We start from the raw sequence: 18,414 nt of genomic DNA, 5'->3' as shown, positions 1-18,414 counted from the left end.
TGAGTATGTGAGCATATGTTTTGCAACATACTATACATTTTTGCTTTGGTGTTAGTTCAAAAGTTGCTATGGTTTAAAATAAGCACTTTAATCACTAAATATCATGACCAAAGCAAAAGCAACTGCAGCAACAAGATGAGAAAGGAAGGAAAGGAAGGAAATCTCTCGAGTTCACCCACCCAACAAACACTTAAAAAATCAACAATGTCCATCTTTCTGCTCCTAGTTACCGATATCTGTTGTTTCTTCCCAAGACGAACCATGGAGGCCTGTGGCTGTAGCCCACGTTTTAACAAGAAAAAGGATGAAACAAAGAACAGTAAATGTCTGTAGGGGGCAGGTTCACAGGAGAAAAGTTGAACTTCCAAAAAACAACTGTAACGATGTACGCTGAGAGTCGGGAAGCAAGTTCAGGGAGTGAAAACATTTAATAAATAAATGAACAAAACAAGAAACACAAACAGTGCACCGACATGAAACAATGACGACTGGGGAAGAAACCGAAGGGAGTAACATATAAAGGGCAGGTAATCAAGGAGGTGATGGAGTCCAGGTGAGTATCATTATGCGCGTAACGCTGGTGACTGGTGTGCGCCCTAACGAGCAGCCTGGTGACCTCGAGGCCGGAGAGGGAGCACACGTGACAACAACAAACATTTGGCTCCACTTCATAGGGAATCTTTCCGTTATAAGAGCTTAACCCATTGTGTGGTGACATCCTAAAAAAAGTCTGAAAAATGACGCCTCAAACATGGTTTACTAGGAACACAGAATCAAATGATACTGCTGCCACAGCAGGCAGCAGCGTATTTACTTACTACTCATTTTCATTTTCATTCTAGCATGTTGGGAAGGGAAGCAATGCTCTCTCTGTGACTGTTTATTTGTGTCAATATACTGCGCCTTGCATAAATTGACCTAACCTGAAATGTAATACTCGTTGGCAGTCTTGTTTTATTAGTTTATAAATGGATTGCCTCTTCCAGTAGCTGGGTTTTAAATATGTCAGGAAGGGCAAATGTGTCTCCCTGTATTTCCCAAAGTTTCACTTGTACAGATCTGGGGTTTTTAGTTTCACTTTTACAGATCTGGGGGTTTTGTTTGATCTAAAATATTTCAAGGTGCCCAGAAATAATATTAAAGACAATAATCCATCTACTACACTTGAATAATTCACAGTAATAGCGATGCATTCAGCTTATTTTTGTTGTGATCAAGAGCTGAATATTCTCCTAACAGTGTTTGATTCCTCAGTTGGTGAACTTGAATAATTGTGAACTTGAATAAGTGAATAAGAATTGTACCACTCTATCAACCAATCTTTTATAGGGTCATGGAGAAATGTTAAAACCCCTCAGGTAGTTTGGATATAAATCCTTTATACATTTTCCAGGGAAAATAACATGTTCTTTTAATTTGAAGACATTTCTATGGTTATATTTGTCTCCATAATGGCCAAAGTGAGCGTGTGGACTGTTGATCTTATCAATCTTATGAGAGAAGATTATCTTAAAGATCTCTTAGATGGATTCTGAAGGAAAATAACAAATAGTAGCTCCTTTAGGAACATGTGGCCTAACTTCCCAGGCTGCCAAGGACAGGAAGTACATGGACGCTCTGAACAATAGCAATAAGGGAAATGATGAGTGGAAAGAAAAGGAAATGAATCCTTTCATTTGGGCTATTTTGTTGAGAGGACATTTTTCCCCTCCATATAGTGGTCATTTCTGTAAGTCCCTCAGTGATAAACTATGTAAGGAACCCATCTGGGGAAAGCTTTGTTGATCAACCAAAGAAATTGATTTCTTAATGATTTCTGTGAATGAACAACTCAAAATGAGCTTGCTTCATTGTTCATAATAAAGTCAGGCCCCCGTTTGTAGGAATATCAGAGAGCACTTTGATATACGAAGCAGATGAAGAAGTGTGAGAGGATTTTAATCTTGTTGTTGGTGGAATTATGCTAATGAGGTCAACATTTCAATGCTAGTTTATTGAAAATCGATGTTTACGACTTTCTCATCTCCCTGTGTAGGAATGTATATTTTAATAATGAATGTTTGCACCGTTCATTGATCCCCACTTAGCTCCTCTCCTAATTTTCTCTGCCATGTGCTCATGGTCTTATTCACCCCAAAGATGTTTCACAGTCATTGCTGCCACGCAAGATGAATAGGCTACCTTGGATTTTACAGTGGCTTTAATAGTTGATTGAATAAAATGGTGTTTTACATGTCCCCAACCGATTGTTTTTTTTTGTTCGTTTATTTTAGTTTTTTTGTAACTTATTTTGTACATAATGTTGCCGCTACCGTCTCTTGTGACAGAAAATAACTTCTGGACATCAGGACTGCGATTACTCACCACGGACTGGCAGAATCCTTTTTTTTTCTTTAATGAGTCTGATGAGCCCGATGCGAACGATATACTGCTTTCTCGGAAACAGACCCAGATCCCCGTGATTTGCGTGAAGAGGCAGAGAATAAGGGGCCAGATGGCGGGGATGCCTTCTGAGAATTTGTAGGCGATCAAATAAACCCCCACTTCCTTCCATTCTGCTAGCAAACGTGCAATCCTTGAAGAATTAAATCGATGACCTATGCGGAAGATTAAACTACCAACGGGACATTCAAAACTGTAATATCTTATGCTTCATGGAGTCGTGGCTGAACGACGACACCATCAACATACAGCTGGCTGGTTATACGCTGTACCGGCAGGATAGAACAGCAGCCTCTGGTAAGACAAGGGGCTTCGGACAATGTATTTTTGTAAATAATAGCTGGTGCACGATATCTAAGGAAGTCTTGAGCTATTGCTCGCCTGAGGTAGTGTGGTCTACAGCTTATCATGAGATCCTCTATCTACCTAGAGAGTTTATCTGTATTTTTCGTAGCTGTTTACATACCACCATAGTCAGAGGTTGGCACTAAGACAGCACTGAATTAGCTGTATTAAAACGCACACCCAGAGGCGGCGCTCCTAGGAGCTGGGGACTTTAATGCAGGGAAACTTAAAACCGTTTTTCCAAATTTTTATCAGCGTGTTAAATGTGCAACCAGAGGAAAAAAACTCTGGACCACCTTTACTCCACATACAGAGACGCATAAAAAGCTCTCCCTCGCCCTCCATTTGGCAAATCTGACCATAGTTCTATCCTCCTGGATCCTGCTTACAAGCCAAATTAAAGCAGGAAGCACCAGTGACTAGATCAATAAAACGTGGTCAGATGAGGCAGATGCTAAGCTGCAGGACTGTTTTGCTAGGACTGGAATATGTTCCGGGATTCATCCGATGGCATTGAGGAGTACATCACATCAGTCATTGGTTTCATCAATAAATGCATCGATGACGTCGTCCCCACAGTGACCGTATGTACATATCTCGACCAGAAGCCATGGATTACAGGCAACATCGCAATGAGCTAAAGGCTACAGCTGCCACTTTCAAGGAGCGGGACTCTAACCCGGAAGCTTATAAGAAATCCCGCTATGCCCTCCGACGAACCATCAAACAGGCAAAGCGTCAATACAGGACTAAGATCGAATCGTACCACACTGGCTATGACGATTGTCGGATGAAGCAGGGCTTGCAAACCATTACAGACTACAAAGGGAAGCACAGCTGAGAGCATGAGCCTACCAGACGAGCTAAACTACTTCTATGCTAGCTCCGAGGCAAATAACACTGAAACATGCATGAGAGCACCAGCTGTTCCGGAAGACTGTGTGATCATGCTCTTCGCAGCCGATGTGAGTAAGACCTTTCAACAGGTCAACATTCACAAGGCTGCAGGGCCAGACAAATTATCAGGACATGTGGCAAGTGTCTACACTGACATTTTCAACCTCTCCCTGTGCGAGTCTGTAATATCAATATGTTTTAAGCAGACCACCATAGTGCCTGTGCCCAAGAACACTAAGGTAACCTGCCTAAATGACTACCACCCGTAGCACTCTGTAGCCATGCAGTGCTTTGAAAGGCTGGGCATGGCTCACATCAACACCATTATCCCAGAAATCCTAGACCCACTCCAATTTGCATACTACCCCAACAGATCCACAGATGATGCAATCTCTATTGCACTACACACTGCCCTTTCCCACCTGGACAAAAGGAACACTTATGTGAGAATGCTATTCATTGACTACAGCTCAGCGTTCAACACCATAGTGCCCTCAAACCTCATCAATAAGCTAAGGACCCTGAGACTAAACACCTCCCTCTGCAACTGGATCCTGGACTTCCTGATCGGCCGCCCCCAGGTGGTAAGGGTAGGTAACAACACATTTGCCACGTTGATCCTCAACACAGGGGCCCCTCAGGGGTGCGTGCTCAGTCCCCTACTGTACTCCCTGTTCACTCATGACTGCACGGTCCGGCACGACTCCAAAACCATCATTACGTTTTCCGATGACACAACACTGGTAGGCCTGATCACCGACAATGACGAGACAGCCTATAGGGAGGAGGTCAGAGACCTGGCCGTGTGGTGCCAGGGCAACAGCCTCTCCGTCAATGTGATCAAGACAAAGGAGATGATTGGGGACTACAGGACAAAGAGGACCGAGCACGCCCCCAATTCTCATCAATGGGCTGCAGTGGAGTAGGTTGAAAGCTTCAAGTTCCTTGGTGTCCACATCACCAACAAACTAACATGGTCCAAGCACACAAAGACAGCCGTGAAGAGGGCACGACAAAACCTATTACCCCTCAGGAGACTGAAAAGATTTGGCATGGGTCCTCAGATCCTCAAAAGGTTCTACAGCTGCACCATCGAGAGCGTCCTGTCTGGTTGCATCACTGCCTGGTATGGCAACTGCTCGGCCTCCAACCGCAAGGCACTACAGAGGGTAGTGCGAATGGCCCAGTACATTACTGGGGCAAGCTTCCTGCCATCCAGGACCTCTATACCAGGCGGTGTCAGAGGAAGGCCCTAAAAATTGTTAAAGACTCCAGCCACCCTAGTCATAGACTGTTCTCTCTGCTACCACACGGCAAGCGGTACCGGAGCACCAAGCCTTGGTCCAAGAGGCTTCTAAACAGCTTCTAACCCCAAGCCATAAGACTCCTGAACACCTAATCAAATGGCTACCCAGACAATTTGCATTGCTCTCTCCCTCTTTTACACCGCTGCTACTCTCTGTTGTTATCATCTATGCATAGTCCCTTTAATAACTCTACCTACATGTACATATTACCGCAACTAACCGGTGCTTCCGCACATTGCCTCTGTACCTGTACCCCCTTGTATAAACTCAGCAAAAAAGAAATGTCCTCTCACTGTCAACTGCGTATATTTTCAGCAAACTTAACATCTGTAAATATTTTTATGAACATAAGATTCAACAACTGAGACATAAACTGAACAAGTTCCACAAACATGTGGGGCGGCAGGGTAGCCTAGTGGTTAGAGCGTTGGACTGTTGGACTGTAACTGTAACCGTAACCGAAGGGTTGCAAGATCGAATCCCTGAATCCCCGAGCTGACAAGTTAAAAAACTGTCGTTCTTCCCCTGAACAAGGCAGTTAACCCACAGTTCCTAGGCCGTCAATGAAAATAAGAATTTGTTCTTAACTGACTTGCCTAGTTAAATAAATAAAGGTAAAAAAAAGTGTCTAACAGAAATCGAATAATGTGTCTCTGAACAAAGGGGGGTCAAAATCAAAAGTAACAGTCAGTATCTGGTGTGGCCACCAGCTGCATTAAGTACTGCAGTGCATCTCCTCCTCATGGACTGCACCAGATTTGCCAATTCATGCTGTGAGATGTTACCCCCCTCTTCCACCAAGAAACCTGCAAGTTCCCGGAAATTCTGGGGGGAACGGCCCTAGCCCTCACCCTCCGATCCAACATTTCCCGGGCTCTTCGCTGGCCATGGCAGAACACTGACATTCCTGCCTTGCAGGAAATCCCGCACAGAACGAGCAGTATGGCTGGTGGCATTGTCATGCTGGAGGGTCATGTCAAGATGAGCCTGCAGGAAGGGTACTACATGAGTTGCTGTTGTCAACTCTCTAGAGACAGCAGGAGCGGTAGAGATACTCTGAATGATCTGCTATGAAAAGCCAAGTGACATTTACTCCTGAGGTGCTGACCTTTTTCTTAGCCATCGTGCTTCTACACCTGCATTGCTTGCTGTTTGGGGTTTTAGGCTGGGTTTCTGTACAGCACTTTGTGACATCTGATGTAAGAAGGGCTTTATAAATACATTTGATTGATTGATGAGGGAGGAGGATGTCAATGACAACAAGCTCAGTCCGATGATGCTGTGACACACCACCCCAGACCATGATGCAGACCACCTCCAAATCGATCCCGCTCCAGAGTACAGGCCTCGGTGTAACGCACATTCCTTCGACGATAAATGCAAATCCGACCATCACCCCATGTGAGACAAAACCGCGACTCGTCAGTGAAGAGTACTTTTTGCCAGTCCTGTCTGGTCCAGCGACGGTGGGTTTGTGCCCATTGGCAACGTTTGTTGTCGGTGATGTCTGGCGAGGACCTGCCTTACAACAGGCCTACAAGCCCTCAGTCCAGCCTCTCTCAGCCTATTGCGGACAGTCTGAGCACTGATGGAGGGATTGTGCGTTCCTGGTGTAACTCGGGCAGTAGTTGTTGCCATCCTGTACCTGTCCCGCAGGTGTGATGTTCGAATGTACCAATCCTGTGCAGGTGTTGTTACATGTGATCTGCCACTGCGAGGACGATCAGCTGTCCGCCCTGTGTGGTGGTTAATTTTTTTACTATCAAATGAGGAGGGACAAACTTATCACAGCAGTCAGAGTTATACTTAAACTAAATCTTTAATAATAAGAGCTTTGCAATAGCAATGACTTTCAACGATTCACCATCTCTAATGATCCGTTGAGAGTGGCAAAACAAAAGTACAAAGGTCTTTTATAACCAGGATACACCCCTTTCAACCTACATGACGGACAACAGATCCATAGAATGGTCACAAGGTTAAGATTTGTATGAAAGATATCTATAATACATAGCAGACAGCATCTGCTGTGTCAACAGTTTTCGTTGTATAGACCAGTGTCTGGCTCTCCTACTTCAAACAGGAACCGTCTCTTCCTGGTACGGTATAGAACAGAAACATTAACCCATGCTCTCTGGAATGCTCTTTAGGTTTAATCACCCAAAGACATTGATAATCTCCTCTGTCAGTGTTCTCATAGAGGCCCATCCTCAGTAGAACACACACATAATAGTTAACAGAATACTCTATTCTGTTGAATAAAACAACCATTATAATGCAATACAGACATTATAACATAATCTTGCAATTTCCCTMACACCTGTCTTCCTACAGACATTGCAATTTATTGCCCTGGCCACATCTGCAGTCCTCATGCCTCCTTGCAACATGCCTTATGCAAATTCACGCAGATGATCAGGGACCCTGGGCATCTTTTTTGTTTTGTTTTTCAGAGTCAGTAGAAAGACCTCTTTAGTGTCCTAAGTTTTCATAACTGTGACCTTAATTTTCGACCATCTGAAAGCTGTTAGTGTCTTAACGACCGTTCCACAGGTGCATGTTCATTAATTGTTTATGGTTCATTGAACAAGCATGGGAAACAGTGTTTAAACCCTTTACAATGAAGATCTGTGAAGTTATTTGGATTTTTAACAATTTTCTTTGAAAGACAGGGTCCTGAAAAAGGGACGTTTCTTTTTTTGCTGAGTTTATATTCTCGCTATTGTWATTTTACTGCTGCTCTTTAATTACTTATTATTTTTATTTCTCATTTTTATCCATGTTTTTTTTAAACTGCATTGTTGGTTAGGGGCTCGTACTATTAGTAAGTATTTCACTATAAGGTTGTTGTTGTTGTTGTTGTTGTATTTGGCGCATGTGACTAAAAACATTTGATTTGATGATTCTTCCAAAGTTGAACATGACGCCTCACTCCTGGCCCATGTCCAGCTCCAGCTTAGTCAATAGCTAAGCCAGATGGGTAAAGCATGTACTGCAGTTGTCAGGTCAGGTGGGAATTGATGAACACATCATTAATCACCCGCCGCCCACTGCTCACATATTTAAATGAGGTTTCATCTTTAAACCATTGAATCAATTTGAGAAACCATCGAGACACTCATTTATCAAGATAGAATGCCCTTCTTGCCAGAATGCTGTACATTGTTTCCCAATTGTTTGACCCGATTCAGGAAACTAAGCGTATGTCGCAAGTCACGACTTCACAGGAGAACTGTTGGAACGTAAAAAAATATTTTTTCATCAAAATTCATTTTTTTGCCAGAAATGCCTTCTCGAACATTTGAACTTTCATGTGCCTTAATATCAAACTTTTATGTCATCTGTAAATACGAATAAAATTGTTAAATTACGAGCCTAGTTGGTTTAGCCACAGAAAAGGTGAGTAACCTTCCTGCTAGCCATGATTGGCTGAGATAATGAGCGGGCTGGACATGCCAACAGATGGTCTGCCATATTTCACGCCTCTGTCTATTGGAGATGGTCAGTATGTCTAGTTAATCATGTAAAATGCTGCTTTTTTAAACGTATCGCATAGTAAAACTGCATAAATCTAATGTGAAGTTAAAGTGTACTGTTAGCTAGCTAATGTTAGCTGGCTGGCTCGCTCTGGGTTGGGATATCCAACCACTCAGCTGTGCATCTACAGTAAAGAAACAGTTGCTCACTGCAAAAACAGTTGCATTGGATCACTCAGCCTCAGCCTCTGCTCTGAGAAGCTTCCTGTTGTCAGTTGCATCAGTCACATGCCAGCCCTGCTTGACAAAACCTTTAGAGTTTAGACAAATGCCTCTCTGTGTCACTGACAAAAAGCAGCGAGCTGTAGAACAGCGTTCTAGTCTTTAAATAAAACCACTCAGTGGAACAATATTGTCTTCTACAATGAGACATTGTGGCTCTGTAATGACTATCTTAGAAAACACAACTTTTGCCGTCAAACAAGGAGTTATTAAAACACGGAACTTGGGTAAATGTGTATTGGTGCATGGTGCATTAAAGGAGGAATGCGGAAGTGAATGAGAAGTGATCTGAGAGTGCTGCGTCCGTGTGTGTGTGTGTGTGTGTCTGCGTCCATGTCTGAGCCGTGCGTGTGCGTGTGTGTATATACACGGCCTGCGAGAAAGTTTAAAGGTGTGGCCTATTCCCAGCTATTTGCAGATTATCAAAGGGGCATGGAGGGCGCAGGATCAGTTTTCGATCCAAGCTGACCTTCAGTCCTGACTCCAAGCTTTCACTCCCTCTATCTCTCTCCAGTAAATCCTCCACTCCCTCTCTCCACTCGAGTGGCTAAGGCCTAACAGCAAGAGCACATCCAATCCTCCTGGATCCTCTGGGTCAGAGGGGCTTCCCACTGCCATCAGAGCAGCTAAGCTTCTCACCGTCCTCAGAGGCTGCTGCAAAGCATGGGCCTTTATACGGAAACAGACGGAGCCTCTGACCCACATGGCACAGACACAGCATTATTAGATTGGAACACAGAATTTGATTGGCGTGCGGTTTGCCTCTAAGTTATGAGTGTCTGGCTGCACTCAGAGATCTGACTCTGAGGTCTCTCATATAGAAACCAATACTGTAGATGAGTGGAGGTCGGTGCTGTTTTTTTATGAGCATGGTCTTATTTCTATTACAGCATATTGGATGATTGTCATTCATATTCCAATCACCTGGCTCAATGTAACATCGATAGGTTTAGGCTACGACACATTACACTCAATTTTCCCATGATGGGAACATCATGAGGTGGCTACAACCTAGCCTATGAATGAAAAATGTAACTGTAGTTGCACAGGTCGAAATAACAATTTGACTAATCAAGGTGACAGACAGTGACACATCTAATACCACCTTGCACACTCATGCCTCTATCTAGCTGATCTAGGCTGTAATCTTTAGTCCAACAGTTGCAAATTTGAGTTTCTATTCCCCGTTTCGTTCTATTTGCTTCTGTTTAAGAAACCTTTTTTCAACAGAATCGGCTGACAGAATACACCCCTGATCACACGCAAACACAGTTCTCTTTGCTCATTGTATTCTTTCTCACATCTACGCACTCTCCTCCTCTCACCTTTCTCCTTCACTTTTGGACTTCAGTGCACACCACAAAAATCCAAGCCAAACCTTCATATCATAACCGCTACACACAGCCTACATCATTGTCACCATATTAGCTAACGTCATAGTCAATATAGCTACTAAAACTAACGTGTTAGTAAACCCGCTACAATCATGCAGTACAGTGTACAGTCAGAAAGGAGTTTAGCAGTTACACRGGCGGGCCCTGATGGCAATAAATTAATAAAACCAAAAGCTTACCTTGACTTGGAAGAGTTAGTGTTGGATTGCCATAGCCAGCTAGCTAACAAAAAATTCCTCTCTGTTTGACTCAGGTGTTTGAGTAGGCTAAACTAGCTAGCTGCATTCGCTAAGTAAGTGGAATTTATATATGGCTTGTAGAAATCCCAACAGGATGGCCAGCAGAGATAGGTGGGATTGGCTGAGGGAAGCTGAGGGTTGGGATGTGGAATTGGAGACAAGTGGGAGTGGAGTTCCTGGGTGGGGGATAGAATGACAGTCAAAGATAAAAGTCAAACAAAAAGTCACGTGGGATCGCCCAAAAAAGATGGCAACACTTTATTGTGCTGCTAATACCCGCATGTACACAACCATTCAAAGGTTTGGGGTCACTTAGAAATGTCATTGTTTTTGAAAGAAAAGCACATTTTTTGTCCATTAAAATAACAACAAATTGATCAGAAATACAGTGCAGACATTGTTAATGTTGTAAATGACTGTTGTAGCTGGAAACGGCAGATTTTTTTATGGAATATCTACATAGGCCCATTATCAGCAACCATCACTCCTGTGTTCCAGTGGCACGTTGTGTTAGCTAATCCAAGTTTATCATTTTAAAAGGCTAATTGATCATTAGAAAACCCTTTTGTAATTATGTTAGCACAGCTGAAAACTGTTGTTCTGATTAAAGAAGCAATAAAACTGGCCTTCTTTAGACTAGTTGAGTATCTGGAGCATCAGCTTTTGTGGGTTCGATTACAGGCTCAAAATGGCCAGAAACAAAGTCCTTTCTTCTGAAACTCATCAGTCTATTCGTGTTCTAAGAAATTAAGGCTATTCCATGTGAGAAATTGCCAAGAAACTGAAGATCTCGTGCAACGCTGTGTACTACTCCCTTCACAGAACAGCACAAACTGGCACTAACCAGAATAGAAAGAGGAGTGGGAGGCCCTAGTGCTAACTGAGCAAGAGGACAAGTACATTAGTGTGTCCAGATTGAGAAACAGACGCCTCACAAGTCCTCAACTGGCAGCTTCATTAAATAGTAGCCGCAAAACACCAGTCTCAACGTCAACAGTAAAGAGGCAACTCCGGGATGCTGGCCTTCTAGGCGGTGTTCCTCTGTCCAGTGTCTGTGTTCTTTTGCCCATCTTAATCTTTTCTTTTTATTGGCCAGTCTGAGATATGGCTTTTTCTTTACAACTTTGCCTAGAAGGCCAGCATCCCGGAGTCGCCTTTTCACTTCTAAAGTCCTTTTTACATGAGCAGATGTCACAAAGGGCTATACAGAAACCCAGCCTAAAACTGGGATTATAAGAGTACATGGCCATCAAGGCCAGATTGTTCTTCAAGATGTTTAGTGCATAGATGACCAGCAGGGTCAAATAATAATCACAGTGATTGTAGAGGGTGCAACAGGTCAGTACCTCAGGAGTAAATGTCAGTTGGCTTTTCATAGGCAAGCATCCAGAGGTCAAGACAGCAGGTGCGGTAGAGAGAGAGATAAAGTCGATCAGGTCCGGGACAAGGTAGGACGTCCAGTGAACAGGTCTGGGTTCCACAGCCGCATGTGGACTGGGGACAGCCAGGAGTCCTCAGGCGAGGTAGTCCTGAGGCATGGTAGTGGGGCTCAGGTCCTCAACGAGGGGAGGGAGATAGGGAGAGAGATAATTAGAGGGAGCTTGCTTAAATTCACACAGGACACCAGATAAGACAGGAGAATTACACCAGATATCAGACTGACCCTAGCCCCCTGGCACAAAGACGATTGCAGCATAGATACTGCAGGCTGAGACAGGGGGAAGTCGGGGGGACACTGTGGCCCCGTCCGACGATACTCCCAGACAGGGCCAACCAGTCAGGCCCCCACACCACTAGAGGAATATCAACAGACCACCTACTTACTACCCTGAGACAAGGCTGAGTATAGCCCACGAAGATCTCCTCCTCCACATGAGCCCAAGGAGGCCGCAAAATCGGAGATCTGTGGGAGACCTTGTAGGAGATCTGTCGATGTGCCTTTGCTCAGGGCGTTGACCCTGGTTGCTTCTGTGGGTCGTTCTGGATGGAAGTCTGTTAGATGACTGAATGTAATGTAAATATTGAGTGGCTTCACTGCAAGTAGATTAGTATGTTTTTAGAATGTGAAAGTTGTGAAAGTTTTAAAAAATACAATGAGAAATATAGCTAGTTCTCTTTCTCTCTCTTGCTTCTCCTTCATTTTTGAATAAATTATTTTGTTCAAAACTGTTTAACTATTGTCTTTCTCTCTCTTTGAGTCAACTACTGGCCACATGTTATGCAGTGCTAGCTAGCTGTAGCTTATGCTTTCAGTACTAGATTGATTCCTTTGATTGGGTGGACAACATGTCAGTTCATGCTGCAGGAGCTCTGATAGGTTGGAGGAAGTTGTTATAATTACTGTGTAAGTCTATGGAAGGAGGTGAGAACCATGTATTGAAGTCAATGTACCCAGAGGAAGACGGAAACTAGCTGTCTTCCGGCTACACCATGGTGCCACCCTACAGAGTGCTGTTGAGGCTACTGTAGACTTTCGTAGCAAAACTGTGTTTTAATCCATTATTTGGTGAAGTAAATATATTTAGTATAGTTTTATTTWAAAAAAACTAATTTTTTTAATGTTTCAATATTTTTATTTTCATAAAATTCACTGAGGAGGATGGTCCTCCCCTTCCTCCTCTGAGGAGCCTCCACTGCTGTAGATAGGGCTGACTTTGACTCAGTACATTGGCATACTAAACAGTTCAGGTGCATCATTGTAATGTATGAGACTTTCACAAAAACTGGTAGCAAAGGACATGATTCTATATTATGCTAATAATTCACATTTAGTTGGGGATCTTGGCAGAAATATATGCAATTAAACTCCAGTGAGACTAGAAAAATCCTGCACCAGTATCGGATATTTGTGCTGAGGCAAAATAAAAGAATCCTGTGTTTAACTGTAAGTTAAATTACCCAAGAGTGTTGTTACAATGCCTTGTTACAATGTATATGCTCCATAAATTATTTAATTTGGAATCTCCCAAAAAAAGAGTATAACTCTGAATAAATAGTATTTGCCTCCACTAACATCATTCAATGCATAGTAAGGGTTGACAGGTTAAAGGTCAAATATCTTGGGAAACAAGAACCAATTATTTAACGTCATATACAAAGGACAACAGAGCTATAAGATTTCCCATTGCTCCTGCATTACTTTGCAACTTGGCCTCGCCAACCAAACATCCTCCACTGGCACTATAGAACTAGGCCAAACTCATCCACCCACTGTGGCATGACAGAGTTGCATGGATATGGCATGGTAGGAGGAACCATCCAAGACGGCATCAGCTTTCTGCTAACCTCCATTGAACGGCTGAAAAAAACTCTTTACTTCTAGGGCTAGGCCCCTTTTTTCTCAATTTCCGCCTGAATGATGTGCCCAAAGTAAACTGCCTGTAGCTCAGGCCCTGAAGCCAGGATATGCATATAATTGGTACCATTGGAAAGAAAAAACGTAGTTTGTGAAAATGTTAAAATAATGTAGGAGAATATAACACAATAGATATGGTAGGAGAAAATCCAAAGAAAAACCAACCAGAATTATTTTTTTTGAGAGTCCGTCCTCTCGGAAGCGCAAGAGAAAGGTCATATTGTAAAAAACTCCCTGGATGCAATTCCCATGGCTTCCACAGGGTGTCAGCAGTCTATGTTCAAGGTTTCAGGCTTGTAAATTCAAAAACGAATAAGAAATAACAGTTTTAGTAGAAGAACACAGTCTTGGAAATCCGTGTTTGCGCACGCCATGAAGAACTTGTTTCCAATTGAACATACTTCTTTCCGAAATAAATATTATTTGATTACATTTTAGAGTATCTGAGGAGTAAATAGAAACGTATTTTGACTTGTTGAAACAAAGTTTAGGGGTAGATTTTATGATTCCTTTTTCTGCAAGTTGATCGAGTGGATTACTCAAATCGATGGCGCCAACTAAACTGACTTTTTGAGATATAAAGAAGGATTTTATCTAACAAAATGATACTACATGTTATAGCTGGGACCCTTTGGATGAAAAATCAGAGGAAGATTTTCAAAAAGTAAGTGAATATTTAATCTTTACATGTGAATGTATGAAACCTGAAATATTTCGCTGTAATAGCTACTGTAAATCGGACAGTAGAGTTAGATTAACAAGAATTTAAGCTTTCAGCCGATATTAGACACTTATATGTACCTAAATGTTTAAAATCCATAATATTTATTAGAATTTATTTGATTTGCACGCCCTCCAGTTTCACTGGAAGTTGTCCCGCTAGCGGGACACCGATCCTTATTAACTCTGCCGAGGTCACAGCAAAGTGAGCCATGGTCCCCCTCACTTTCACTCTTATTTTGTACATTACATTTACATTTAAGTCATTTAGCAGACCCTCATTTAGCAGACCCTCATCTCGCCTCATGAGAGTGTGGGTTCTTTAAAAGACGGACTCAATTTTGCTGTGGCTATGGAGAGAAATCCCACTCAGGCATGTGGGCGTTTGGGTTTCCAAATATATATTAAACACAGAAAGTATCAGGCTAGTCAGAATGCCGAGTCAAGATATCAAGTCAGCTTTGTTTCAATGTGGCTGGGTGTAAATATTGGGGAGTTGACACATTCAACCTTGTCAGCAGTTCAGTTTTGTCTCTGTTACTCACCCTAACGCTCTCTAGTGTCAGATTTCACTTAGAAAGTGAACACTGAGCGCTCCAGTCATACAGACACATGCAATTTCCCAGGCGAATCTGCTCCCATTCATGTGCTGATACAGTCCGTACACCCTGGCAGTCAAAGAAAGAGAGAGGAGATTAGTGAACCGTATCTGCGGACTGCATAATTAGCCATCATCTTTACTGTAATACTTTCTTTATAGCCCTGCTCCTTAGCACTTCTTTTAAGCAGTGGTTTTGAAACGTGAAGTGTGTCTGGGTTCTTAATTTCAGGACGAGGAATCAAGAGAAAAGTTTAATATAAAATGGATGAGGTTACAACTGTGCTTTTCACTGTAGTTCATTCTCCATAATTGTGTAAAACCATATTTCAGTGTTGATGTGTTCCTAAGTGAGGTGACATTCTGCTATCAGCCAGCCTTATAAATCACGAGAACTGGAACGTGAGTAGTGTTTCAATTCACAGGCATACAAGTTCCTTATAGTATATTGAGCCAATGGAGGGCTAGCTAATGGGGTCTCAACTGGGAGATGCAAATAGTGTATAATTAAACACACAAAGTCATGGGATTTAACATTAGTTAACCAGTAGTACTGTGGGTCTACATGATAGGAAATCTTTGTGTAGAACATATTCTCACTCTACTGTACATTCCTACATGGAGCAGTAAGGCACTCAACACAGCAGACTACAATATGCATGGGGCATTTAGCCTATAGATGAGATGAGATGAGTGTGGTTTCCCCTACATAGGCCTACAAACTCTCTCACATTGCTAAAGACAGTTAGACGTCCACTATTGAAATGTAGGCCCTAGGCTGCTATAGGCTACTTTACCCTCCACACTAAAAACATGTTGTTCAGAGTTTTGAAATTGTTATTGCTGCTAATGTCTACACTGTAGGCCTAGCCTAGGCAGCCGATAGTGGGCGCTAGAGGGTTCGATTTGCACTATCAACTAGGATTAATGTGCATTCCTGGCAGTGTTGCCGACTTATTTAGCGAGTATTCAGACCCCTCTAGCGACACATTTTCAAAAAAGCGACTAGCGACTTTTTCTGGTGTTATTGTTGACTTGGAGACTCTGACGTGAAAGCACGTGTTCTTACTCTTCTCAACGAGCCACGGGTGCTGCCGTGGGCCCCACCCCCGTCCCAAAGCACTCACAGGCAGCCCAGTCCTCGCACAGCAGTCCCTCCCAGCTGCAGTCAGAGCAGGAGATGTTCTCCCCTCCGCGTCCAGACTGCAAAATGAATCGCGCATGCGGGAAGCCGCCGCTGGCTGATCCTGCCCTGGTTTACATTCAGGGCGGGATGTAAATGTAAAAATATTTAATATAAAAATACGAAGTAACTCCGCCAGAGTGTCTCTTTTGGGTCACTTTTGCCGGTCCCAAGCTCGGATAAAGGAGGGTTGGAATTGTGACATWAAAAAAAAACAAGAATCGACAGAAGTTAATTTGTAGTTCTAAACATATTTACGGTGTTTTTTACTCACTTTTTGTCTCTCCCACAATGTTATTCCTCTCTCCTACAGCGTCCATCATAATTACATGGACATGGTCGATTATGCAAATTGGGTAATGACGTCATTTAGCGACTTTTAGGACAGCCAATAGCTACTGTCCTTACTGAGGAGTTGGCAACACTGATTCCTGGTAATACACACGTGTCCCCCGTGGACCGGCTGGTAAATAAAGCATCCTCCACTCAGGCCGAAAAGGCATAATTGTCCTTCATAACTAGCTTTAGTAGGCGAGAAAAGGGGAAAAATGTGTACTGTCTTAATAAATTAAAGATTTCCACCACCGTTTTCGGATTTTCCTGTTTTTATTTTCGGCAGCTCGCCATTTAAAAGGTGGCTAAGGAGGGAAAATGTGCCTTGCAGCCTGAATGTAGTTACGGTTTATGTATGAGCCAGTGCACGGGGGACATGAGTGTATTACCGGGAAATGACATCAAACCTAGACAACAGTGCAGATCTAGTGCCCACTATTGGCTGCCTAGGCTACCGTAGACCTAGTTGATTAGCCTACATGTCACATTGATTTTGCAAATACCGTTTGCCGCAATTTGGCAACATAGCTACTAATATGTCAGTCTCTGCCATATCCCCTGTAGATCATTACAGTAACGTTATTGTCGATATCTTCCTTACCTTTGAATAATTTGAGTTGATTTCTTTAGGCTACCTTTTTCACTTCCTTTTTCTCCAGGGCGCCGGGGTGCCTTGCCGCGAATGAACGCAATTGTCACTAGATACCACAGCCACAAAGTCCAAATTCATGAAAATGTATGTATGCAAACGAAAATGTGCTTTTTGGTATTCATTTAAGGTTAGGGTTACGCATATGTCTAGCTGTGTGGTTAAGTTTATGTTTAAAATCTGATTTTAAAGGTCAACTTCCCCTTAGAACTTGCCTTGGCAGCCGATAACCACTGGGAACACACTAGTTGTTTCCACGTCATTTCAATTAATTTACTTTGAACCAACATGGAATAGACGTTGAATTTACATCTGTGCCCAGTACATAGTGTATCGCTGCCTAGGCTACCTTAGAATCAACTTCTCCAATTTTAAACGGCCTACAGATATGTGGCATCGATATGATTCAGAAACATGAATTTTTGTGTGAAAATGTGCCACAAAGTGTAAATAGGATCATTTTTGTCATAACGTCAGTCTCGTCCAAAACTGTGTTTTGTAAGTGAGTTCGTAACGACTTAGCCTACTGGAGAGTTGGGTTTGGATTACAATCATGGCCACTTGCCCACTGCCCACTAACACGAGAGAAGCAGCTGTGCTGATTGCTCTCTATCAACTGAGCTCACTCTATCCAATCATAGCAGCCAGAACTTCCAGACAGTGAGACAGACATAGAATTAGGAATTAGAACACTAGTTTGGTCATAAATCTTCTTATGATGGGATAAAAGGTCAGACATTTTGGTCAGGGAGATGGTTAACCAATGATTGCCAGATATTGGCAAAGATATTGTGTAAAATAATCAGTGTTGGGGAAGCGACTCTGAAAATATATTTTACCAAGCTACCAATTACTTCACACTGGAAGAAGTTAAGCTACACTAAAGACACCTTTAAGAAATATAGAGTTTTCTGAAAGARGCACTGTCACGCCCTGACCTTAGAGATCCTTTTTATGTCTCTATTTTGGTTTGGTCAGGAAGTGAGTTGGGGTGGGCATTCTATGTTTTGTGTTCTATGTTTTCTATTTCTGTGTGTTTGGCTGGGTGTGGTTCTCAATCAGAGGCAGCTGTCTATCGTTGTCTCTGATTGATGAGAACCATACTAAGGTAGCCTTTTCCCACCTGTGTTTTGTGGGTAGTTGTTTTGGTAAAATTCATTGGTAAAATTCTAAGAAATTTAGTTGGCCTAATTT

Source organism: Salvelinus sp. IW2-2015, linkage group LG4p (assembly GCF_002910315.2).
Source record: "Salvelinus sp. IW2-2015 linkage group LG4p, ASM291031v2, whole genome shotgun sequence".
Classification (NCBI taxonomy): domain Eukaryota; kingdom Metazoa; phylum Chordata; class Actinopteri; order Salmoniformes; family Salmonidae; genus Salvelinus; species Salvelinus sp. IW2-2015.
Note: the sequence above shows the minus strand (reverse complement) of the source record.